Raw genomic sequence first — 25099 nt, 5'->3', positions numbered from 1 at the left:
CAGGGATAAAATCAAGTATTAGCAGGGCCAGGTCCTTCTGGAGCCTCCCAAGGGGATTCTGTTTCTTTGTCTTTTTCAGCATCTAGTGTCTGCCTGCATTCCTTGGCTTTTCCGTGCATTCCTTCCTCCGTTTTTAAAGCATGTCTCTCCAGTCTGTTCCCATCCTCTATCCTTTTCTTCTGTAGTTAATATCCCTCTGTCTCTTCCTGTGAGGACACTGGCGATTATGTTGAGCCCACCCAGATAACGCAGGATAATGTCCCCATCTCAAGATCCTTAACTTTATTACATCTGCAGAGTCGTTGCCATGTTAGGTAACCTTCACAGCTTCCAGGGATTAGGACATGAAGGTCTTTTTGAGGGGGGCAGGGAGGAGCAGTTATTCAGTTTACCATATACACCTTTTTCCTTCTGACCATGAATATTTATGCTGCTTACATTATCTTTGACTGCACTGCAGATCTCTTCGGGAATGCAAATTAAAGGAAAAATGACCCCCCCCTCCATGTTTTCCTTTAATTACCAATATTCCGAGATAAAAACTTCTAACACTTCATGGTTTCTGTTCCATGCATTCAAAAAATAATTGTAAAGCTCTCATTTCTGCTCTCCTGACGTTTCAAAAGGTATTAATATGTTTAAAATTGGTACCACATGGACATGGTTTAAACAGATCCACTGCAAGCATCTCAACTTAAATATAACACCAGTGTATAAGTGAAGGGTAGTTTTTGAACAATTTCTTCCTTAAATGTATTAAAAGTTAAAGTAGCACCTCCTGAGGACTCCTGAGAGGTATCTGCACACGTCTTTTGGTTTAGGGGGCCAGGCCTTGAGTCACTCTGGGTTATCTTTGCTGATGGAGGAAGCAATGAAATTGAGCAGTTAGCCGAGCGACCAGGGAGGGGTTCAGTCCTAATTCAGTGTGAGCTTGAGCTTACGTTCTGATCACATAACCCTCCTTGCTCCTTTCCGCCTACCTCTCCCCCACCCGGCTCTCACCCTCGCCAGGGATGAGGGTCCATTAGATCGTGCCAAGGAGGATTTTGTGCTTTGTATGCATGTTTTTTTTCCAAATCACCTGGCTCGGGAGAAGAGAGGAAGAAGTGGCAGTAATTGCTCGAGTCCTGGGCACCGGGCACTGTGCCAGGGGAGCTGACGCAACCCCCTTGGCAGTGGCTGTACCCATTTTATGTGAGTAAAAGGAGGGAGCAGGATTTTCCCCTGAGGCCTGCCCGTCTCCTCTGCTCCTGGGGGTGATGGTTTGCTCCCATGAACTTCCTCTGTGATTTAGGACGGCTTTTCCAACTTCCTCCACCTCTGACCTTGGAGGTGGGATTGGCCATACTGGCACATGTATCGTCACAGCGTTCACTGGTCACACACACACCTTCTCAGAGCAGGGATGCAGAGAACAAGCTGTCCCTAGCCTCCTGGAGTTTTCAGACTGGAAGGGGAGACAGACATGAGCAGTGGACCAAGAAATCCAGGCTTACAAATGTGCTAGGTGATCAGAAGGGTGCTGTGTGGAAAATGGGTTAGGGGGTGGGGGGAGAAACCTACTTTACACTGGTGGTCAGGGAGGGCTTCTTGGAGGAGGTGCCATTTGAACCAAAATCTGAAATCTAAGGAGCAGTCGTACCATGAAGAACATTGCTGGTGGCACCAGCTGTGTGTGCCAAGAGCCCTGGGTGTATACGTTCACTGCACGTGTGGAACTTCAGTGTACTTTTGTTCATACATCTTCTTCCCTCCCTTCCCTTCCCAAGACAGAGGCAGTGCATTTGTCACTGTCCCTCCAAAGCTGAGTGTTTTGTGGATGAATGATTGAGTCTCCAGGGTAATATTTTTCAGTTGTTGCATCTTCTATCCTGGCTTTGTTATTGGAAGAGTTTGTGTCCCAGGATTATTCCATCAAATAAAAGTGAACAATAGTTCATTTTTCTGTTTCACCAGTAAATGGTTTTCTTGGTTGTGGGTGAAATGAACAACTGGGGGAAATGATCAATAACCGAAGAAATTAAATTCTAGATGGAATTTGGGGAACAAATAATTGAGAACCTACTCTACATGAGGGCCTGTGTTAGGTGCTTTGGAGATTAAAAAAAAAAAAAGAGTGAGAAAATAATCCCTGCTAGCGAGGCAGACATGGTGTAAACATTTCCAAAGTATTGTAAAACAACCTATTTTCTGTCACCTAACTGCATGCTCAGATCCTAAGTGAACACGCACACACACTTGTGAGATGCTATGGATTTGCAGAGTGGCGTGAGCTCTGTGGACTGGAAAACCTAACAGGATATCACAGATTTGGTTGAGAGAAGAGTGGTTGTAGTTTGGGGGTAAAAGGTGGGCGTGCTCAGCCCCCAGAAGTAAGAAATAGCAGTGAACTTCCACGTTGATAAATGTCTTAGACCGTTAGGGCTGCTATAACAGAACATCACAGACTGGGTGCCTAAATAACAGATATGTTTCTTGCAGTCCTGGAGGCTGGAAGCTCAAGGTCAAGGTGCTGGCGTATCCGGTGTCTAGTGAAGACCCGCTTCCAGGCTCATAGATGGCTAGCTGTCTTTTCCCCATGTTCTCACATGGTGGAAGGGGCCAGAAAGCTCTCTGGTGTCTCTTATCAGGGCACTAATTCCATTTGTGAGGGCTCCACCCCCATGACCTACTCAACTCCCAAACCCCACCTCCTAATACTTTCACATTGGGGGTTAGGTTTCAACATACGAATTTGTGGGGGACAAAACGTTCAGTCTAAAGCAATAAACACCCAGGTCAAGGACACATCTGACAGTTACCTCCCTGTAGAGACTTGGCCTTTTCCACGGAATGGATTGTTTTTCAGGGCTGCTGAGGCATTCCAGATGGGATGGGCAACAACCCATGTTTTAGGACTCTGTTATTTGCAGGCGGGTCCAGGGATTGCCCACTGAAGCTTCCCTCTACCCCTTTGAGGCCACCAACGTCTGGACTCTTCCCCTAGCAGAGATCGCCTGCCCAGGGCCACATGTCCGCCCCACTGGCCCCTCGCTGGGGTCTTTGTTCTGAGCCCAGAGCCCCGGTAGGTGCTGGAGTACCCTGAGGACTGGCCGACAGAGGGGCCTTTGTTCTGTCCTCCTGCCCTTTCTCTGCTTCACTTGTCATGAATGGAGGGCACATGAGTGGAGAACAGGAATGCATTTGGGGTGGAAGAAGCGATTTTCAAGAGGGGGGTTTCTGACAACAGGTGGTGTTGATGGCTGAGGGCTGACAGTTGCCTATCAGCAGAGCCAGCCTGTGCAGGGGGTGTGCTCAGTCTCTGGTATTTGACCCTGAATTGACCTGAGTTACTTTCAAATCCAGTGTTAGGACCTTCAATAACTGAACCCAGAGAAATTTTAAAAGACTGATTAAAAAAAAAAAACATGCAAGCGGGGGAAGAATCCTGGGTCTGTTTTAAAGTTAGAAATTTTTTCTTCTTCTTTTTTCTTTTTTTAAAACAAAAACTATGCTCTTTCCTGTATTAAAAATAAACACCTAGATTATCTCACATTACCCCTAAGTCTCCATTGGGCCCCCTCATATTTTGGGAGTATCTTGATTGAGATCCTAAGATCCAAGTTTGGAATTTCTTTTGGTTTTGCTTTTGCTTTTTTTTTTTTTTTCTTTTTAAACAGCAAAGTGAAAGGAAATAGGGTTTATCCATTTAATGAACATGCATTTGTCAGGCAGCCTGTCAAATTCCTCAGAATCTGTGCCACAAAGCAAGATCAGGAAGACTCCATCCCTGCTTCTCTGGAGTTTGGGCCCTTCCGGAAGGGCAGACACGCAGAGAACAAGGTGTCAGCGTCGGGCTGCGAGTTGAAGGTCTGCACCAGGGACAGGAGCCACTCAGAGCCAGGGATGGGTCTGGTGGTCAGATTGTCCACAGACAATACATTGGAAAGTCATGAAAGATCAAAGGTCTGCGAGCTTCGTCGGTTTAGGCATTTATCACCACTGTCACCGTAGTGTATCGTGCACTGATGCCCATTAGGGTGGCCTTATTTATGAAGTGGAATAATTTCACTGATTATTCCGACCCCATCTGATAAACCTCATCAATTTGTGATCGGAACTAACATCCCGATTCTGGCTGCAGCTTCCTTCGGGGTCCAGGGAGCGAGAGCTATGGGATAAGTGCAGAAGCTTGACCCGGCCGTGGGCGGCTGCTCCGGGGACCGTCCCGTCCGTCCAGGAGTGCACCCCCTGCAGAATCAAGCGGGGAGGTCACTGTCGCTGCCCCTGGTCTCCAAGGGGTGGTTTTGGCTCACGTTCTCCGGGATGTCTGAGTACCACAGGGAGACAGAAGACATCTGCTCGTGCTGTTGGGTGTGCGGTTTTTTTCTTTTAGGAGCTTTTCCGATTTTGATGGGACATTTATTCCAAAAGCAGCACTTGCTCTGTCCTTTGTAGATGTCTTTATGAGGCTTTAGCCTGGGACACAGTTCCCTGGGAAACACCATGGCTCGTTGTTTTTCAAGATGCCACCACATCCTGTCGGACAGAATTCTTTAAAAACTGTTTTACACGATCCTTCAAATTTATTAGAATCTCACAATATATGAAACGATAACTTGGAGCCTTATAATTAAACCATTTACTTTTAAGGTTTCAAGCATCAAGTTAGAACAATTCTCTGCCTAAAATAAGTGACTGTTGTATGAATGTATTTGCGAACAATTATTTTCTGTTGAAATGTGGAGGATCTTTTCGGGTGGGAAATGGTAACTGGTTATATTATTAGATATAAGATTTTTCTCTTTCCTATTAAAAAAAGCAACAGTCTTATGTTTCTTGAGGAACGTTGGGGCTTACACATCTCCCCGCCCCGCCCCCCCAACTCAAACTAGCTTAAGCAAAACATGGAGTTTGTTGACTTATAAACTAGGGAAATCCGGGGGTGAACCTGGCTTCAGACAAGGCTCGGGTGCCCTCTGGGGGATGGGCCTGAAAGATGGCTGCTGGCAGTTCTTACAGCTTCGACCCCAAAAGGAGGAAGAAAGACCCTCTTTCTTCCAGTGCTGCTTAATCAAACCCTGTGAAAACAATCTCTTTGGCCACGCGCCCATGGCTGTACCTAGAGGGGTGGGCTGCCAGGCAGGGTCCATCCTTGCAGTGAGGGGTCGGCGGGGGGTGACAGTGGGAGAGAGGAGGAAGGTGGGCCTGCTGTTGTTAGGGCACCTGGTGTTTGAGGGTTGGAGGATGGAGAAGAGGAAAATGGCAGCCCCAGTGGTACCTGCTGCTTGTTGGAGCCTTGGGATTACACGGGCCCAATTACAGCGCTTCTCCAGCTTGCGTTTCCGTAAGTATCCGAATAGCCAAGAAGGAGGCACTTCTGATTGGGGGTGAGGGCAGTACAGACTAGCAGCCAAATGCTGTCTTCCAGAAACCACAGAAGTAGTACGCACTTCTTCGCTGTTTTGTAGACTATGGCAGGGGATTCACGGAGCAGGTGCCCAGAACTCTTCCTGTGACATTTCTAGGCTCCTCTTGGCAGAAAGATTATGCAGGTATGTCTCCTTGGTGAGAAGCTGCCTCTGGGATCACGTGCTGGTTAGAGTGTTTGGGGAAAATACTCACCCAGGGGCTTTCTCAGTGAAAAACATGATCGAGGAGGATGTTCATTTTGCCGTGAGTTTCCAGCCCCCACAGACGAAGGTAGAGCTCCGAGGTCCCCTCAAGCACCGCGTTCATCCTGCTCGCCTCTTGATTATTTCAGCAGTTTCGTCTTATGCGGTGAGCACTCAGTCTTGGTCAGGTACCTGCTAAAGAAGCCGACATTTGGAGCCCCTCTTTATTTTAGGCGAATTAATTTCCTTTATCTTTATCTTTCCTTTATCTTCCTTTATGTTTATATTCTTTATTGTGTCCTCTTTTTCTTTTTTTTTTCCTTTTTGAAGAAAAACAGCTGTTCTCCCCTGAGTTTGGAACTCTCCCTTCATCTTTGCCTGGTCAGTCAGACGCCATCAGTGTAAACTTTAAAAATCCACTCTCCAGTTTCTTATTTGTCTAAAGGGAGGGTTTTGAGCCCAAACCACTGTTTATTTGGTTTGGTGTCTTCTCTTCACAGACTAGCATTTTCACCCGCCTGCATATCCAGAGGAAAGAGCGCAGCCGGTGCCCCTGACCCCAGGTACGCCGAGGCCTGGAGGCCTGGACTTGAACCGTCTCCCGTTCTCCTGCCTGGAGATTTGGCCCTGCCTGGCTTCCCATCCAGTGTTTCCACCTCCACCACTACCACTTGCTAAAAAGTCTAGCAAATCGGGCTGAAAAAACCCTCGGTCAGTTTGGCCTCAGCCTGTCCGGCTCTGTCATTAAAACCATAGCCGTTGTTCAGTTGTGAAAATCCGTTCTTGCATTCAGCTCTCAGACACAATCCAGCCCGTCCACCAGTTGTTCAGAGCTGTCTTGAGCGCTTCCAAATCTGTGGGCTTACGGTGTCATTTGATGACAGTGCTTTTCCAGCTGGGCTGGCTCCCGTTGGCGTAAATGGTGCAGCCAAACAGGCGCCGGACACCTCCTCACCTTATCACCTGTTAACGACACTTTTTCTGGCCACCTTGATTCTGAAACGGAGCTGGAGGGAAACTTCAGGCAACTTTTCATTTGCTCACGTGGATGTGATTCCACTGTGTGCCCCTTGCCACCTGAACAGCTTTTTAAATACAAGCGATGGGATTTATTTCCCTTCAAAGTTTGCCTCTTTTTGGGGGCATCGGGAGACATCAAGCTTGTTCACCCTCTGAAATGACAAGTTCGCGTTTTCAATGAGTTAATTTAACGTTAAGTTAACGTTCTCAGGAGCTCGGCTGCGGAGCCCCCTGGTTTCTGCTGCATCTGCATTCCCAACCTCTCTTCACCGCGTGGAATCCAGGGCCCCACCTTCTAGCGGAAAGTGTGCTCTGAGCCCCCGACTCTGGTGCAGTGGTTTCCTAATTCCTGGCCTCAGAAACGCCATGAGCAGTGCGGTTATTTGCAGAAGAGAGAGGCGCCTGGCTCTGCAGTGGTGCCTCGGTCCTCTCTCTCCCTTTTGCCGTCTTTTCTTCTGAATCCACAGTTGCTTCCGAAAGCTCAGTTTCCTTACGTTTCTGTCCCTAACGCTGTGCATTTCATGTCAACCTCTCGCCTCGAGGTTTCCCACACGTTCCAAATTCTTCTTTAGTTTCCCTTCTCCCCAGTGGTCATATAAAGACAGCATTAAACCGTGTTTTGCAAAACACTTAATGAAGCAACTGTAACTATTAATTTTTGTTATTCCCATCCCTGTTTACGTAGGTATACCTCTTCTTACTGGGGTGCACTGTTCACCCGCCTTCATTCCCAGGGGTGTCTCTGTGCGATGCAGGGAGATGATTGCCTTTCAGAAACCTCACTGGACTCTTTAGTCCATCATAGCGTCTAGAAGCTGGAATTTATCAGTCAGTCCGCGGAGGCTTGGGGCAAAACGCTCCATCTTTTAAGCGTGCCTCTAAATTGGGGATCATGTTTAATGGTGAGTGAAGATTTGATTAATGTTGGTAAGGACCTTGCACAGGCCACGTGCATATATACCCATACTTCTTTCCGTAGCAGCTCCTGCTCTTCTGGCTTTTCTCACATTTGAAGGCATCATGTTTAAGAAGAATGCTTTGCGGACGGTTTCTAGCGGTGGGAGAAGGGGCTGGAATTCACAGGTGTCCTGTGTGTGTGTGTGCAGTCGCGATGAACACAGCCATTTGGTGCTAGATTTCGGGAAAAGGTCTAGAACAATCCCCTCTCACCCTCCTACCTTGAGAGCCCTGCAGGGCTCCTCTGTCTGTGCTGCTACCCGACGCCACTCTGCTTGGTAACCATCCCTCCCTTTCCTCCTGTCTCTGCAAGTATCTCTAGGAAAATACTTAAATAAGAAATCGAGCATTTTTACTTGAAGAACTAGCCAGTGGGAAGGTATTTGATGTCTTCACAATTAAAATCTTCTTTGCTATGTATGTGTGTTGGAGGGGGGAAAAAATATTCTAGACTGTTTGGCTTTTTTTCCTTCTTCTTCCCTCCCTACCCTTCCTCCCCAAACCCCCTCCAATAAATACACAGCACAGAGGTCCTGTGTGGCTCTGGCATGTGGACAAGTTGCTTCTCAGTTTCCTGATCTATAAAATGGGGATATTACGGATTTTAAATGACTTAACACGTGGAAAACAGTGCCTGATGCTATGTCAGTGTTAGTGATCATTAAACCAAAATCGTAAGCGTCCTTTCTCTTCTGGAGTAACTGTTAGGGAAAAGGGTTTTAGAATGCTGCATTCTGAAGTATTACTTTTTCTGTATTTTCACAGTAATAAAAAACATTCCCAGTCACTGTTTTGGGTGGAAAGGATCAGGTCTAAGTAGAGAAGATATTCAATATCTAAGGCAGCTTCTCCCAAGAGAATGTAGAAAGGTACTCTGTTTTGTATGTAGCAGGATAAATAATAATGAACCACCTGAATATTTTGTGTCCAAAGCACTGTGTTACACACTTGACACTTTAAAGCTCGTAAGAATCTTACGACTTTGTTCCTGTAGGCATTTTACAGACGAGCAGAGAGGTTTGGCAAAGGTGAGGAAACGTGCCCCAGTGAGGAAGCGTTTTAAGGCGATCTGCGGGCTTCCTGAGCCCACCTGGCCCCCCTGCTTAGCGTGGGGATGCCCCCTCCCTCGTGGCTAGAAGACCGCTGAGCAGACAGGGGAGGGTTAATCACGTTTATTACCGTCTTCCTGGCGTCATCTCTTAGGGCTGATAGGAAGTTTAGTGGTGCATTTCCTTTTAAAGGCAGTTTTAATGTTGACAAACACCTGCTTCTGAGTCAGTTGGCCAAAAATGAGGAGCCCGATGGGTGATCTCTTGTTTCCTATGGTTTGGTCAAGCCTCCCTGCACAAACACTTCCTGTTGAGAGCCGTAAAACAACCAAACTTCCCCCCTGAGGTTGGCAGCAACTACCCGAGTCAGTAGAGCAGGGGTTCCCTTGGTCCTTGACCTTGCACTTGTCCACTGATTCCACTCCGGAAGGGGCACCAGAGCACAGGGTTCACGGACTCATTTAGCCCGAGTCTCAAGTGTTTGGGAAGGTGATTTTGAGCAGATTCTTTTTCCTGTTCTTAGACCACGGTGGTGAAATAATTCAAGCATCTGCCTGCTGTTCCTCACCTTGGCTCTTCAGCCTCTGATGGCTTTGGGAACCGGCAGCTTTGTTGTCCTCCCTGGAAGGAAGCTTTAGGCACCTCTTAATCCTGAGTCATACATTCGCACTCATTGGCAAAGTAAATTTGACAGCAAGGCTGAGTCAATAATTTTGGCCTTGACCTTTGAGACAGGATTAGTAAACAAACTGAATCATAAATTGTTTATTATGTCCATCACAGCAGCTAGAAACTTTCCAAGAAGTGAATTGTGCCAATTTATTATCCCACATACTTTAAGGTGTGTTTGTCATTGATTGTTTAGACGCTTAGTATGGTTACGGATTTGGAAAATAAAAGAAAAAAATATCTTTCTACTATAGAACACTGCAGTTTTATTTAATGAAAAAAAATTCTCTTTCTTTCTTTATTCTTCTAGAAGAAAATGTTCCACTGAATAATTGATCTTTCTAAAATGAAACCTTGGGTTTTCATGATTCTAGAAGCCCTTTTATCATCTGAGTGAATGTTAAACAGCCCTGAATAGCAACCATTTTCTCGTAATAAACATTTTAAGCACAGGAAAACTCAGACAACTTGATTGTTCTCAGGTGAAGTTCAGACCAGGAATTATACAGAGCCACAGATAATTGCAGACGGTAGAACCAATCACAGTATGCAAATTAACCACTGTTAAGAACCTTATGTAGCTTTTTTCATGGCTATGTTCAAATAAAATAGGGTGTAAAATTTAATTATGTAATTCAGAATGGTAAATACATTATTACACTTTCGCACTTTTTAAAGGAATTGAGACAAATATAGTCATTTGTAATTTTGTAACCTTTTTATTTTGTATAAAATAAAATATAGGGGCTTCCCTGGTGGCGCAGTGGTTGCGAGTCCACCTGCCGATGCAGGGGACGCGGGTTCGTGCCCCGGTCTGGGAAGATCCCACGTGCCGCGGAGCGGCTGGGCCCGTGAGCCATGGCCGCTGGGCCTATTGGGGAAGTTCTCTAATGCCATTTTGATTAACCTTGTGAAATTCTGTACTTGGAGGGCAAGATTTGCAATCAGGACAGATGCTGACTGTGAACAAGGATGGAATTTTGAGTGGGAATTCAAGTCATTTAAATGACTTGATGTTAGGAAATATTGTCGAGTTTTGAAGGTGTGCTTCCCTGAAAAAGCTCCTAACCACGTGGGTTTTTGGACAATGACCACCCCGATAACGGGGACCCCCCCTGCTTTGGCGTGAGTCCCTGCAGTGTGCTCTGAAGAGAACGCACATTCCTGAGCGCGGACCTCCCCATGCTGGGCACAGTTCTGCCAGGAAGTAGGTTTATGACCATGGATAAGTCACTTCTTTTGGTATAATTTACTGATCTGTGAAATGAAAAGGTTGAGCTAAAGTTCCTTCTGGTGACAAGATTCTGTGATCCTGAAGTGTTGCATACTTTAAAAATTTTTTATTCATATTTGGCTATGTTGGGTCTTCACACGTGGGCTTTCTCTAGGTGCAGCGAGCAGGGACTGCTCTTCGTTGTGGTGTGCGGGCTTCTCATTGTGGTGGCTTCTCTTGTTGAGGAGCACGGGTTCTAGGGGCATGGGCTCAGTAGTTGTGGCTCACAGGCTCAGTTGTGGCTCACGGGCTCAGTAGTTGTGGCTCGCAGGCTCTAGAGCTCAGGAGCAGTAGTTGTGGCTCATGGGCTCAGTAGTTGTGGCTCACGGGCTCAGTTGTGGCTCACGGGCTCAGTAGTTGTGGCTCATGGGCTCAGTAGTTGTGGCTCACGGGCTCAGTTGTGGCTCACGGGCTCAGTAGTTGTGGCTCATGGGCTCAGTAGTTGTGGCTCACGGGCTCAGTTGTGGCTCACGGGCTCAGTAGTTGTGGCTCACAGGCTCTAGAGCTCAGGAGCAGTAGTTGTGGCTCATGGGCTCAGTAGTTGTGGCACATGGGCTCAGTAGTTGTGGCTCTCAGGCTCCGTAGTTGTGGCTTGCAGGCTCTAGAGCTCAGGAGCAGTAGTTGTGGCCCATGGGCTCAGTAGTTGTGGCACATGGGCTCAGTAGTTGTGGCTCTCGGGCTCAGTAGTTGTGGCGCACGGGCTTAGTTGCTCTGCGGCATGTGGGATCTTCCCAGACCAGGGCTCGAACCTGTGTCCCCTGCATTGGCAGGCAGATTCTTAACCACTGCGCCACCAGGAAGCCCCAGTGTTGCATATTTTAAGCCTGGGAAGAGCTTTATCACTCTGTTTTCATAGAAGCCTAGAATTTAATAATCATCAACCAACTCTTTCTTGTAGTTTATTTGTGCTATATATAGATATGTAGATATCTCTATATAATTCTAAGGTGTTTAAATATATATCTATATCTTATAATTTCCATAGCTACATCCATATGTGATCATACTTCTGGTATAGTTGTAATCAGCACTTTGGAACAATTTTAAATTCTGCTCTTTTCAGTTGTTATAAGTGTTTGCCTATCTATTGTAATCTTAGTGTCTTTCTCTTTTTCACATTGATCTGTTCCAGTGACTGCCATTAATAACAATAATAATAATAATCCACTGAGTACACGTGTTTTGATATACTTCAATATATCCTGCCCAATATATCATGGCAACAGAGCATCTCTATACTTTAGAGTTTGGAGAGAGTTTTGGCTTCATGTTACCGGGGACATCTCTGTAGGTAGACAGTTATGTAAAAAGAGCTTCTCATCCCTGTAGCACAGTTCTGTGTGCACTGCAGTACTTAAACGCCCTTAGTTGCTACTGTAAACAGGAAGAAACATGCTAAGGCAAAGGTCTGGCTGAGAGAAGCAGGGGGAGGGGCACGGAAAGCTGGAAGGATGTTCCTTTTGCTGCTGCCAGCAGGGCAAATCGAGGTCCCAGGGAGTCTGGCATAAATAAAGAAAGCTGGGAAGGACACAGAACCGGGTTCTGGATGCATTTTCAGAGGCAAGGTTGTCGCTGCCCCACTGCACCTCGTATTCAGTCACCTGGGAGTGCTGGTGACCTTTGGCTTCTGAAGTTGCCCTGAGCCAGGTCCAGAGAGCAAAGCCACCAGGCATCACCAGGGAGGAACAGATGTGCTCACCGCAGTGAGGCAGCCACAGACTGAATTAGCGAATGCTACGTGATTAAAAACGGCAGCACTTTTAATTTTAATTCTAGATCTGGGAGATTTTCAGTGCATCCTTGGGGGATAGGAGTTTTGTTCATCCGTTAAAATTCGATTTGCTACCTCTTATCAAGATGAAGAAAGCATAACTGACACTCTTCCCTCCCCTCTGGCCTCTGGATGTTGTTGGGTCGCCTGCGTATGTGGGTGAACAAACAGCTCGTGATGCTTTTGCACGTACCTTGTCACAATGGTGACGTGGTTAGTGAGAAAGGGAACTCCGCGTTGCCGAGATTGGGGGTAACTTGGTGGTTAACGGTAGCTGAAGGCAAATGTTTTGAGTTAAGTCAGGTTAATCAAGGCAATTTTAGTCGTGATCAAAATGACCAAGTAGAAAAAAACTGTTACAGAAATTGTCAGTTTCACTTCCCATTGTGCGGGGCCTTATGCGAGTGAGGGATGTTGATGAAGTCAGGTGAAGTCCAGTATTTTCAGAGGTTAACTTAAGGCAAATGAATTTATTCCATCTCACGTATGTATTCCTCAGCTTTACAAGTTACCTTCTGTAATTTTTTTAAAAAATTATTTTTTTCAGATTCTAGCTACATTGGAGACTGGTCGTTTTCTGAAACTAAAGGAGAAGCCCAGGAAGGGATGATGAATTCTTTTTGAGTTTCGAGTCACAGAATAAAAAGTAAGTACTGATCATTTCACAGTGTGTTTGCAATACTGTTGTGTCGACCAGCTGAAAAAGCAGCACCCAAATAACCAAGAGTTTTGCATATTTGCTGTCACCAAAAAAACAACTCGTACTATTCTGATTACTTATGGGATTTTTTTTTTTTTTTTTTTTTTTTTTTTTTTCTGTATGTGGGCCTCTCACTGTTGTGGCCTCTCCCGTTGCGGAGCACAGGCTCCGGACGCGCAGGCCCAGCGGCCATGGCTCACGGGCTTAGTTGCTCCGCGGCATGTGGGATCTTCCCAGACCAGGGCACGATCCCGTGTCTCCTGCATCGGCAGGCGGATTCTCAACCACTGCGCCACCAGGGAAGCCCTGGGATTTTTTTTAAAGAACAAAACTTAGCATATTCTTTTACAATAAGCTTTCCCGGTAGGTATACCGGAGCATTTAGGTGGGACCCAGCTGAGTAATTTACTTTTTTTCTTCGACTGCATCCCTGGGCACGTCTCCCAGGCTTGGTCTGTGTGTGACATCCCCACATTTAGAGAGAGAATATGAGAATTTCCAAGATAGAAAGACAGCTAAAGGGTAGGGCTCATTTTAATCACACGTAGATTTGATAAAATGTAATCACCGGCAGCTGCCTTACCCTTTCCCCAGATCCAGGGCACTTAAGCCCCACGACGGCTGCCGCCCCTGCCCCAGACCCACCCTGTCTTTGGCTGGACCCTCAGGAGCAGCACCCTCCCCCAACCCCCTCATCCTAAAGCTGGGTACTCTCTCCCGACCAGAAGTCCTCGCTGGATGCCCTCGTTCCCGTTTCCCAGAACTCTCAGCAAAAACTCAGGACCACCGTTAGCTCACTTACTGTTTCCCGAAAGATTGTCTTCCCAAACTCTCTTGGCAGTATTTTGTCCTTATGGACAATGACAATTCCTGCTCTCAGCGTATCCATTTATTTTCCCCCTCTTCTTCAAATCGCTCTGCTTAATGATTGGATTTATAGCTAAAAAGAAGTCATATTTAAATTAATATTGATCTACATTTTTTTAAGCCAAACCAATTTGAGGGCCCATGGGCTGAGGAGGTAAAGAAATAGCAGAATTTTTGAACCTCTGACTGTCTAGTGAACAGGCTGCCCTGCCTGGAGGAGGATCTCTGTTGATGGAGGTATTTCTATGGAAACTGCACATCTGTCTGACAAGGATGTTCCAGAAAAGGAGCCTGGCTAGATTTGGGACACGGTTTTCTAGGGTCCAAACAAAAGGAATTCTGCAGTTTCTCAGTTGATGGCCCAAGGGAAGCAAAGTTGTGTGTGTGTGTTTTTAAAATTCACATATTTTAAACATTAAGCAAATATAGGGACTTCCCTGGCAGTCCAGTGGTTAAGACTCCATGCTTTCAATGCAGGGGGCACAGGTTCCATCCCGGGTCAGGGAACTTGGATCCTGCATGCCACGTAGTGCAGCCAAAAAGTAAAAAAAAAAAAAAAGAATAGGGGCTTCCCTGGTGACGCGGTGGTTAAGAATACACCTGCCGAAGCAGGGGACATGGGTTCGAGCCCTGGTCTGGGAAGATCCCACATGCCGTGGAGCCACTAAGCCTGTGCACCACAACTGGTGAGCCTACGCTCTAGAGCCCGTGAGCCACAGCTACCGAGCCCGTGTGCCGCAGCTACTGAAGCCCGCACGCCTAGAGCCCGTGCTCCGCAACAAGAGAAGCCACCACAGTGAGAAGCCCGCGCACCGTAATGAAGAGTAGCCCCCGCTCGCTGCAGCTAGAGAAAGCCCGCGCGGCAATGAAGACCCAGTGCAGCCAAAAATAAAAAATAAACTGAAAAAAGAATAATTTAAAAAATTAAGCAAAGATATTCAACTAGATTATTGCACATCTAGTGAAAGGTAATTTTCTTTAACCTCTGATTCTCGAGCATATTTCCTGAAAGGCTGCCCAGGGAGAGAATGCCTCTGTGGGCGTTCTGCTGTGTGACGTGGGCCTCAGAGGGTGCAGATGGGGAGCCCAGAGTGCCCTGGAGAGCAGGGTGGGCCCAGGCAAAGCGCACCCTGGATCGGGGTGCGTGACAATTCGGACCTGCAGAGGTGGACAGTGACACAAGGTGATGGATAATAAGCTGTCGGAAGCGGGTGTGTAGGTTTGGCTGGGCTGGGAGGGAGATGGTGTGAGTCAGTGATCAACCTGCCGGTTACAGGACCTTAGCGTGACCTTTGAACCCCACCTGCTCTGCCGCCCTTGAGCCGCTCGTGTGTGCTGGGGAATGGCGGGGCAGTGGCCCTTGCGGACAAGGGACAGCACAGTGGGGTCGTCTCTTTTTGAAGATGTCTACACGTTTGAGCCTCTGAAGGCATGTTTGTGTTTTAACAAGGTGTTTCTGTCCCCGCTTCCTCCTCAAGCCTCCCTTATTCCAGCAGAAAGCATTTTCTCCTCTTTCTGCCTGTGTGAGCGTCACCCGGTCCTCGCCTGGTGTCCTCGCTTTGGTTCCTTTTCCTAAGTACGTGGGAAGAGGTGTTCCTCTCCTACCACTAGAATGTCGACTCAGCGAGGAAAAGGATTTCTTTCTGTTTTGTCTGCTGCTTGACGCCAGGCACCGGGAACAGTGTCCCGTACAAGGAAGGTGCTTGATAAACATTCACTGAACGAGGTAGCGATTTGCATCTCCCTGACCCAGATTCCTTGGGGGCAGGGCCGTCCCTTCGTCCGTGAACCCGTTGCTGGGCTGGCACGGCGGCTGCTCCCCTCCCTGGCCGCTGGTCCGCGGGGTGGGATCTCTGATGCTTGGTCCCCTCGGAGGGGCCGGGAGGCGTGCGCTGTGTGGCCACTGCCTCGGCGACCGTGGGTTACGCCGTCGGCTCCTGAAGGCGTTTCCAGGAGGCTTACAGGCGTGATGCGGAAGGGAAGCAGGGCGGAGAGGCCGCCTGCGCGGTGTCCGTGGGACCCGAGCCTGCTGCGTCCGCCAGCGCCTCCCGGGAAGCGGGAAGCGTCTCTGATGGAAGGGCTGCAGCTGCGGGGAGAGGCGAGGCAGGAAGGGCGTGTGCTGGTTGTCACCGCGGAGCCTCGTCCTCGGGTCTGAGAGGAAGCCTGTGGTTGAGTCACGTGGCGGCAGAGTGTCTGTCCCTGGCGGGGGTTCCGGCCCCGCCCCGGCCCCGCCCCGGCCCCGCCTCTGTTGAGCAGCTGAAGGAGCGCAGACAGCGGGGCATGTGGTTTGCAGCAGGTAAGGAGTCCGGCGGATGGAAAGTCAGATCTAATAACACCTTTGAGTAGCTGCCCCGAGGGTCCGCTTTGGTTGTTGGCTCCCGCCGCCCCGGAGATGACAAGGAGGAGGGCAGGAGGCAGACTCTTCTAGAACCTCTCGGCCAGGCGAGCTGACCTGGAAGGGACATTGTGGGTACAAGGCTTCAACCACAGGCACAGTAGGAGCTGCCTTCGGGTCAGCCGGGGAGAACCTTTGAGAGGTGGTGAGGGGCTGGTCGGACGGAACCGGCCGGGAGGGGCTGGTCGGACGGAACCGGCCGTGAGGGGCTGGTCGGACGGAACGGGCCGTGAGGGGCTGGTCGGACGGAACCGGCCGGGAGGGGCTGGTCGGACGGAACCGGCCGTGAGGGGCTGGTCGGACGGAACCGGCCGGGAGGGGCTGGTTGAACGGAACCGGCCGTGAGGGGCTGGCTGAACGGAACCGGCCGTGAGGGGCTGATTAAACGGAACCGGCCGTGAGGGGCTGATTAAACGGAACCGGCCGTGAGGGGCTGGCTGAACGGAACCGGCCGTGAGGGGCTGATTGAACGGAACCGGCCGTGAGGGGCTGATTGAACGGAACCGGCCGTGAGGGGCTGATTGAACGGAACCGGCCGTGAGGGGCTGATTAAACGGAACCGGCCGTGAGGGGCTGGCTGAACGGAACCGGCCGTGAGGGGCTGATTGAACGGAACCGGCCGTGAGGGGCTGGCTGAACGGAACCGGCCGTGAGGGGCTGGCTGAACGGAACCGGCCGTGAGGGGCTGATTGAACGGAACCGGCCGTGAGGGGCTGGTCGGACGGAACCGGCCGTGAGGGGCTGGTCGAACGGAACCGGCCGTGAGGGGCTGGTCGGACGGAACCGGCCGTGAGGGGCTGGTTGAACGGAACCGTGGACTTACGCTCCTCCCCCCACTCCTCCTCTACTTCTCCTTCTCCGTCTCTCTGTCTCTGTCTCTGTCTCTGTCTCTGTCTCTCTCACCCCCCCCCCCCGCCCCCGGGGCTGACACTTTAGAACCGGTCAAGCCCGCCCCCGTCAGGCTCTGTGCTAAGGTAGCGGAGTCTGTCTCACCATCACCGACTCTTCTTGACGTCCTCGCTCGGTGTCCCATACCTACTGCCAGCTTCTCCGCCCTTCTCTGCTGCGTTGCCCCGAGCCTCGCTCTCCAGCCCTTCCACGCTCTTCTGCTCCGTTCTCCCCATGTCATCCCTTCCCAATTTCACCTGCCCGCTCCCTGCCCTGCCCCCGCCTCCAGGAAGCCCACCGGGTTGCAGCTCTGCAGAGCCGGGTGCTGCTGCGGGAAGGTTCTAGAGGGGCGGGCCCGGCAGGCTGGGGAGTCAGGAGCCTCCGCCGCGACCTCCTTGTCTCTCCCTCCCCTTGTCCGCCTGCACTGGACTCTGTCACCCTCCCGAGACGCTCAGGGCACTTGTGAGCGCCGGCGTCTGCGGCTGCAGTCTCAGGGCTGACATCTCGTCTCAGCCGGCATAGAGAGCCCCCCGGTGCGGGCTTCCATCCCCACCCGGTTGTCCCTTGTCCTAGTCACAACTTCTGAAAACGCCAGGCGCGGCCTCAACCTCACGACCTCGCACACGCGGTTCCTACAGCCAACAGCGCCCTTCCCCTTCCTCCTCAATGTGCTGAACCTGACAGGTCACTGCAGCTGTCACCAGGGCCCTCCCCCAAGAAACAAGGGAGGCCGGGAGCACCTGTTGGGAGAGGGACTTCGGGGCCCCTGGACAAAACTCATCAGAGTATCCGTGCCAGGTGGTGTGTTTTTGACACCAGTCTCTGCTGAACAGACTTCGATAAAGGCAGGACTGGATCCCTGGCCTGTGACATCATCGCTCACACACGGGTGTTTAGAAGGTGCTTTCTGACCGTTGATTCTTAAGACTAACACCCAACACTCAATGCTTTCTCCTTTAGGTTACTGTTCTTCTAACAAAGCATTTAATAAAGAAGGCCCATCTGGTGCAGAGGGAGGCAGGGCACACAGATCGGGGTTGCCCTTCTTTCTTCACGCAGCTTCCATGGCTTCATCAGCAGCTTTTCTCCCAAGGCTGTGCTGTGTGGGTTGATCACTACATTTGAGACTTTAGTGGAAGTTTACTGGAGCAAGAAAATCCCTGTGTTCCCACACACACTTGTGGAGCCAGGTGCTTTTCATTTCACACGTGGGCGGCTGTGAAAAACCACTGCCAGGAGGTGGCCACGCCTCCCATCGGCTCCAAGCAGCGCCTGGTCCCCTCTTCCTGAGCGCGAGGGCAGAGCCGTGGTGGAGCGGAGGGCAGGCAGGGCGTTGTAATCCTCACCCAGCGCTGGAGGCTTCTGCTGTGTATAGTTATCCCCGTTTGGACGAAAGCAAGCTTTTGTACTCGGAAGCAGCTCCCCGCCTCTGTCTCTCTGTGTCCAACTTTCCGCGCCCAGAGTTGGTTGGCTGTGGACATATGTCCTGTGGACATAACTCCTCCAGGGAGCCGTGTCTTAGCTCACCTCTGACGTACAGCTGCCGGCCGCAAGTGCAGGGCTCAGGTGAGATTCTAGACCTGCCGTCTTACAGATAAGCAGACTCTGGCCTCACTGCTGCGATCACAAGCATTTCTTCACTAGGAGACTGAAGGGGCTGGAAAGGCTGCTCTCTGGGGTGCCTTCTTGCTTGCGTGTTTTGGGGTTCTCTGGGTTGAAGGTGGAGCATTAAGATACGATGGATGTAGACTGGGAGCATCAAATACGAACGACGTTTGCTATAATGAACAAATCTTTGGTTAGCACTTGGGCAAGGGGGTTTGATCCCTCACCAGAACAGAAGGATGGGGGGAAGGGCATGGTTTCCCCCCCCCAGGAGGGGGCACAGGTGGGAGCAAAGTCAGTTTATTCTTAGAAGAGTTGAGGGGATGAAGGGTCTGATGGTTTGATGAGGAGGAAATGGCGACTGTGGAGGGACTGGTGGAGGAACGGAGGTGGTGCGTGTCTGGCAGCTGCCGGGGGGCCGCACAGGTGGGAGAAACGTTCTAGAAAGGGGTCGTGGTGTTCAGCTTTCTCCCTGCGTCGTGCATATGACCTGGGCTTGTTGAACCGATTGCTACAAAGATGTGTGTGGCAGGAAGAATCGTGACTCCCCAGAGAATCACGGTTCACGTCCGAATCCACAGAAGGTTACATGGCAAATAGGAAGGTCTCAGCTGACCTTGAGACGAGGAGATTATCCCAGATGAGCCAGGTGGGTGCAGTGTCATCACAGGGGTCCTCTGACGTGATGGAGGGACACAGGAGAGTGAGTGTCAGCATGATGCCATGTGATAAAGTCTCTGCTCTGCTGCTCTGAAGATGAAGGAGGGGCCGTGAGTCAAGGAATGCAGGTGGCCTCTAGAAACTGAAAAGGCAAGGAAATGGAGTCTCCCCGGAGCCTCCAGAAGAGATGCAGCCCTCCCGACACCTTGATTCTTAGGCCAGTGAGACCCATTTCAGACTTCTAACCTCTAGCACTGTAAGATAATAAAGTTGTTTTAAGCTACCAAGTGTATAGTAATTTGTTACAGCAGTGGTGGGAAACAATCCAATATGGAAACCTGTCTCTACTTTGGAAATGTGAGATCCTCTTAGTTATTTATGAAATATAATGGAAAATTTATGGAAGATAAATAACTCAGAGAAGAATCTTGTCAAAATGAATTCTAAGGTCTAAGTTAATTTATTTTAGTAAAGTGAGGGCAAGAACTTTATTTCTTCACTATTATACCCTCACTGCCTAGTTCATTTTTACAATTCATTTTTAAGCAAATGAATCTCTTCATTTAAATCCATGAAAAACCCAAACAACTATCTTTTCAAAGGAATTATTGGATGCTAAAGTGTATCGCTATGATTAGAAATCTTAAATTCAGGCTCTTGTTATAGACAGAGAATCTCATACTTTACATTGTCATTCAAAGATGAGAGGTTTGGTTAGAGAATTTTTTTGCAAGTTGTTAGGTGTAAACAGGAATCGCTTTTTCTTTCTAGGGTTCTAGGAACTTCCTTGTACCTATACAAGGAAGGAGTGTTAACTTGCCCTTTGCCTTGTCAGCAAAGCAGCTGTCATATGTAGCAAGCTGTAGCCTTAAATCCATGACACCCCAGCCTCCTGCCCACCAAGTGCTCGTTGTTTGTGACACTTAGTTTGGAAGCCTGGTACTACATACTAATCTATTATAAATGATCTTTGCCTGGCATCTTTTAGAATTACAAATACTTCTAGTGTTCATTTGCTATTTCTTGACTCACTTATTCTTTGAAAAAAAAAAAATCTTTGCTAGGATTTTGCTATGTGCCAGGCCCTGGGGAAACAAAGGTAACTCAGATATGGCACTTCCCAGAGAAAGCCACCTTCTAGATGGGAAGAAAGACAAGTGTGTAGATAATGAGAGGACGGAACAGCCAATATTGAAATAATTTGTGATGCCAAGAGGAGGAAAATTCCAACTCTGCAGGGAGAACAGAGCAGAGAGGAAGAGACTGAAGGTCCAGAAGGACCTTGGCAACTGGAAAGGACAAGTATTAACTGCCTACTGAGTCCCAGCACTTTTACATGTAACTTTATCATTTCATTTTTACTCTGAGAAAAGTGATATTCTAATGAAGTATCTTTGCAAAATCACAGAGTGGGGTTTGTAATCATTGTCTTCTAAGCCGTTGGTTTTAAAGCAGAGGTGGGCAGACTTTCTGTGAAGGGCTAGATGGTAAATATTTCAGGCTTTGGGGGCCATACTGTCCCTGTCACAACTATTCAACTCAACTCTTGTGGCAGGAAACCAGCCGTATAGAATATGGAAAGAAATGAGCATGGCTGTGTGCCAATAAAACTTTATTGACAAAAATGGACAGTGGGCTGGATATGGCACAGGGTTTGCAGTTTGCTGATCCCTGTTCTAGAACAGCCATTATAGCTCCTGTTTTGCTTTAGAATATTTCAGGAGAGGGAGATTATAGGTTTCATTAGCTTTACAGGTGGGTCAGTGACAGTTTCAAAATGGGTTATAGAATCTCACCAAGAAACAGTAGCAGACTGGATTAATAATGGAGGTTCAGACAGACCCAGTTGTCTAACATTTCACATCGTCGTGGTTAATATTGAACAGATCTCTAGGAATCCAGATATAATCCATCTTTAGGTCATTATAGACGAGTCCAAAGAGAAAACCACACTAATCAGTCTTGCAGAGGATTTGACAGTGTGTGGGCATGTGTGTGTTTTAACTCTGAGATTTAAAAAAAAAAAGGAAATAAATAAGATTTGTCTGGAACCATTGGGAAGAAATAAGGTGAATATCTGAACAGATGACCTGGGAGAAGCCTAGAGTGTAAAGTCTCAATACGGCTGTCTTCTGGAATAAGGCAGAAACATCTGGTTAGTGTAACAATGAGGGGTGATGTGAAAGGAAATCCCAAGTCCAGATTAGAAAAGCAGAATACATCTTGACATCTTAAAGCAACAAGCCAGAAAAAGAATCTGTCCTTAATAGCTAACAGTGAGACTTCCCTAGTGGCGCAGGGGTTAAGAATCCACCTGCCAATGCAGGGGACGCGGGTTCGATCCCTGGTCCAGAAAGAATTCACATGCCGCAGAGCAACTAAGCCCGTGCGCCACAACTGCTGAAGCCTGTGAGCCTAGAACCCGTGCTCCGCAACAGGAGAGGCCACCGCAATGAGAAGCCCACGCACCGCAACGAAGAGTCGCCCCGGCTCGCCACAGCTAGAGAAAGCCCATGCGCAGCAACGAAGACCCAACACAGCCAAAAATAAAGAAAATAAAATATATAAATTTATTTTAAAAAATAGCTAATAGTGTGGGAAAAGTCACTAAATTCAGAGATTTTGAGTTTCTTAATTTGATTTCTTAATCCTTTAGAGCAAAACAGTGAATTTTTTGGAGATGAGATCTTTCCGAGAGTATATCCTGAGAGATACAGGGTGGTAGGAAAGCATCTGGAAAACCATTAAAGAACTTTAAAAATGTGACATCGGGAAGCCATTTAGGTCACCTGTCTCAGCCCTACATGACTAAAAGGAAAATTTTCACTTGGCTGATGAGAGAGAGCTTGGACGAGTATGGTTACATTGAGAAGCTTATTTCTTTTGAGTAAAACTTAAAAAATCAAAAGCAGACAAAGTTTATAAGATGGTTACGAGTGTGGGTGGTTCCAACTGGATGGAAACATTTTCTCACCAACAGGAATCCATTGAAAGGGTGTCGATTGTCTCCAGAGTTCCCCATGCTTGGCACCCCCGAGTGTGTTTTGATTTGGTTCCCCATCAGGCTCTGTGCTGTTGCTCTTCAGGTTGACTTGGGGGAAAGAGGGAGGAAAAGATGGAAAATATGGGAGTTGATATCTTCCTGGAAGATGCTGTGGAGGTTAGCAGGCTAAGTTATTCCAACCAAAACAAGTTAAGCTTTTCCTTGTGTTTTGAATCCTAGGCACGAATCTTGTCTTGGATGAAACAGATGTGATTCTGGGGACGTGCACGGCGTCCTGAGCGTTGGTGACTTTCCTGCCCCTCACTCTTCCTTACAGGAATCAAACATGCCCCAGCTGTGCATTTGTGAACTGTTTCTGGCCTCTTTCTAAATTCCGTGCAACTTCATAAAACTCAGAAACTTAGGACTACTTGAAGAAAATAATGTGTAAAGCAGATAAATGTTTTGATGTGTATTACATCTAACAAACAGTGTTTATTCCGAAGGCTTTAACTTGTAAACCAATTAAAGGGTCTTATAATTTGACCTCTCTTTCCCGTCAGACAAGGCTTTTTTGTCATGTAAATAGAGTAAGGAATATCCATACGCTGCAGTCTTGCTGACATTCTTTTCTTCTAGCAAGGGTTAAATAAGGGGGATCTTCAAAGCCTTGGTGATACATTACAGAAAGCTTTGAAGTTTTTATTAGCTTCCCTGGAAGTCTTTGTTTCCTGTAAAGTTCACTAATGGTATATCTCGTTTCTTACACAAATCCATTTCTTAGCTGTCTGTAGTGAATTACTTAGTCACTGGGAGTGTTCCTGCAAGATAAAATTATTATCTAAACTGGTCCTGAGTCAGTTATTTCCACTGCAAAACTTAGTTAGTCATAAGGTACGATGTTATTTAGGTCAAATTAACCTTTCTTTATCTGACTTCACCTCTTGAACTCCCTGAAAGCAACATAATTTACATTTCCTGGCAACTGGGGCGGCTGCTCGTGTGTGCAGAACTAACCTCCTGCATCAACACCAGCATCTTCTGTCTCAGTTGGTGGCGCCATCCTGCACCCAGGGCCCGGTCTGCCCCTTCTCTCTGCATCTCCTCCTCCGCTGACACCCAGTTCGCGGCCGACTGTCTCCGCCTGCCTGGCTGTGGTAGCCTCCTGTCAAGTTCCCTGCTTCTTCTCTCCCTCTTTCCCATCTACCTACCCCCCACAGTCTGTTTTCCTCAGAGCAGCTAGACTGATTCTTTAAAACTCAATCAAGATCATTCTCTGCCTCGCCCACACCCTACAGTGCCTTCCGGTAATGCCGAATCAGACCCCAAGTCCTTCTGTGGCACAGGACCTCTATGATCTGTGCTCACCTGTGTCTGCCGGACGCCGCCTGCTGGCTTCCCCGGCGCCCTTCCTGTCCCTCACTCGGCTCTGGCCACACCGGCCACCTTGCTAGTCCCGTGCACCCACCAGTCACACCCCCGTCTCAAAGCTTGAAACTTCGCACTTGCTCCTTCTTTACCACCCCCACCCCGAGCCCTCTTCCTCCACATACCCACCAGCTTTCTGGCCAGCTCTTCCATGTCTTTGCTCAGAGGTGACCGCCGCAGAGAGCTGACCGACCATTTTATCTAACTGAGAAGTCCCCAGCCTCTTATCCTGCTTTTCCTTCCTTCCTGCTCTAATTAGTGGGCTTCGGTCTCCTACTGATTCACCACTTGGTTTATTTGTCCATTCACTTATTTATAGTTCATCTGTCCCTCCCAAAAGAATGTAAACTCCATAAGGACAGGGACTTACAATGATGAACATGTATCTTTCATGCCTCACACATGTAGGCAGTCAAGACATATTTGCTAGGTATTGTATGAAGGAAAGAACCAGAATCATTCACATTGCTTTTGGTCTGCCCATGTAGACCAAGTCTTTGAGCAGTCACGTTGTGCAATGGGACAGTGATGTTTTTGATTTTCCTACCTAATAAGGTTTCCAGTTCCATAATCAGGGTCTATCTTAGATTTAGCTCTTGCCTAAAAATCTTAGAAGTGACCTTGGTCGACCTTCCGTGTAGTTCAACATATGGAACACAGGTACCATATGGACATAAGGACCTGGACTCCCTGGTGATGTGACGGTTTTAGAGTGGCGGTGTGTCCACGGACAGAGCCGCTGGAGGCTTACTTGCCTTCTTAGTGATTAGTAGGCACGTATATAGCACAAGGAAAAAAGAGCCAATACTCCTGTCTATTTTTACTACAGTAGAGTTCCCATAATTATCTAAACACTACGAGGTTACTTTAAGAAATGTTATCAGACTAATGGAGCTTTTTCTCCTACCAGTGAGCAGCTAATCATCTTCCTGTAAGTATGATATGAGAAGAAATTGGGGGAGGGGGTGCATACAGGAAGGTGGGTAAATGGTCTGTGGACCCTTGTAGACGATACTCAGAGCCCCGTATTCCATGAGATAAGCTTGTCAGCGTAATTGCTCTGAGCTGCTTCTAAAAAGTCGGATGTATCGATTCATAATTTACGTTCAGTGAAATTCACTCTTTGGAAGAGCATGCAGCTATGCGTTTCAGTATTGTGTACAGTCGTGTAACCAACATACTCAAAATGTAAGTTTTCATTGCCCTGAAATGTTCCTCACGCCCCACTGTAATGACTGCG

General features: G+C 48.3%; 1 protein-coding gene across 10 annotated transcripts in view; it reads left to right on the top strand.

The window, feature by feature from the left end:
* SVIL (supervillin) overlaps nt 1-25099 on the top strand; it is a 241154-nt gene that overhangs the window by 28055 nt on the left and 188000 nt on the right. For all 10 annotated transcript variants that reach the window (XM_067030573.1, XM_067030584.1, XM_067030582.1 and 7 more), the window contains one exon: nt 12881-12979. The gene's annotated coding sequence lies outside the window, so the exon portion shown is untranslated. Of the gene's footprint in view, nt 1-12880; nt 12980-25099 lie in introns of those variants that run through there.

This window comes from Kogia breviceps, chromosome 3, assembly GCF_026419965.1.
Source record: "Kogia breviceps isolate mKogBre1 chromosome 3, mKogBre1 haplotype 1, whole genome shotgun sequence".
NCBI classification, from domain to species: domain Eukaryota; kingdom Metazoa; phylum Chordata; class Mammalia; order Artiodactyla; family Physeteridae; genus Kogia; species Kogia breviceps.
The sequence above is the reverse complement of the archived record's forward strand: the minus strand, read 5'-3'. Positions and strand labels throughout refer to the sequence as shown.